Source organism: Protobothrops mucrosquamatus, unplaced genomic scaffold, assembly GCF_001527695.2.
Source record: "Protobothrops mucrosquamatus isolate PMUCROS unplaced genomic scaffold, P.Mucros_1.0 scaffold9047, whole genome shotgun sequence".
Lineage (NCBI taxonomy): Eukaryota > Metazoa > Chordata > Lepidosauria > Squamata > Viperidae > Protobothrops > Protobothrops mucrosquamatus.
Window position 1 is genome coordinate 8277 of NW_015394839.1, and position 1671 is coordinate 9947.

Here is a 1671-nt window from a genome sequence, read left to right on the forward strand (position 1 = left end):
GGGTTGGGATATAAGACCTCCAAGGTCCCTTCCAGCCTTATCATTCTATGATTCTATGAGTGAGATACCCCAATGATCTTGAAAGCAGAGACCTGTTTATCTTCTGGGTTCCATGTTTCCTTCCATAACGTTGTCCACCTTAGGGAGAAGCTGCCATCGCTTTTGATAACGGTGCTTAGCAAAATGCAGCTAAAAAAATTTCGCGGGAAGGGTGGGAGGGGGGGAAAGCCTACATCCAATCAAGATGATTAATCTCACGCGCTTTTTAAAAAAAGACCCTGTAAATTAAAAACTGAAGGGCTATGATACCTGCGACAATTTAACTCCACTGCAAAATTATTCCCCGTTTCCCTTATTGTTGAGAGGTAAATGGAACTCTAACCAGCCTTCCCACACACTGTGCATTTCAAATTGTTAGCGGAATAATCACTGTAATTGTGTGTGTACGTGCAAGGGTGCGTTCCCGCCTCTAGCTGGCCGTCTCCCACTGTACAGGCTTTCCGTAAGGAGCCTTAGTCGTCCACGGTCCCTGGCGCCATCCTAAGCCTGATTTTGCTCCCTTCGCTTAAGAGAGGGAAACATTTATCCAAATCTCGTTTGGGAAAACGGTTTGAATGTCTAAAAGCATTGGAAGCAAAAGCTGGGGGGTTTTTTGGGGGGCGAAGGGAGAAAGAAACAAGAATCCCGCTTTATTACATAACCGAGCCAGGAAGGAGTTAAAAAAAAAGAAAAAAGAGGAAAGCTGTCTGGTTGCTATGGTGCCCTTTTCTTTTAAAGAAGAGCAGAGTTGATTACAACATTAGAAACCAGAGGAGCCCCCAGCCCCTCCCGAAAGGGGAATAATGGAAGCAAAAGGGAGGGAGGGAGGGAGGAAGGCAGACATCACACACTCTTTTAGTTCTGACAGCTGGACCAAAAGGAAGAATGTACGGTCCGGTCCGTTAGTGCTCCTGGCTAAGAACAAAGCATGCTTGCTAACTTCAAGCATCTCGTTCTTTGGTTCTTTCCGGGATGGCTGGCCTAATTTGCCAACCTTCTCAGCAGTTAACGCTTGACTCGGCCAGGCTGGGAAGTGATAACACTTTGGGGATGCAGGCTGTTTTAAGATTGACTTGCTGTCCCAGGTTGTGACTCCTTTGCAGCAGAAATTTTGGGATGTTCCAATGCTGCTCATTGGGTTTGCAGGAGACAAGCCAACAGCTAGTATCCTTCTGAAGCAGCAGTTACTATCTTGGATCAACTTCCCAAGGGAAACACAGCCCATGCACCTCACCTGGCTACGGTTTGTTTAAATTGTGGCTTATTGGATGAGCTACAGTCCGTTGGGTTCGAACTCTCTGCATTAAGCGAAAGCAGAACAAGCTTCCTTGAGTTATACAAGCCTGATGACTGTGTTGTGTGAGATGAACTATCATTACTTTTCTAAAATGGCAGCAGAGCGAGAGAGATTTTATTTTATTTTATTTATTTATTTTATTTATTTATTTAATTTTTATCCCGCCCTTCTCCTTACGGACTCAGGGCGGCTGACAGCCTTGTAAAACAGATACAACAATAAAAATACCCAGTTTAAAACCTAATTAAAATGAAATATTTACTGTGGCCTATGTCAATTAAAATTACTCTTAAAACCCCACTAAAAATTCCCCTAGGCCAATCCCGCTTGTTGGA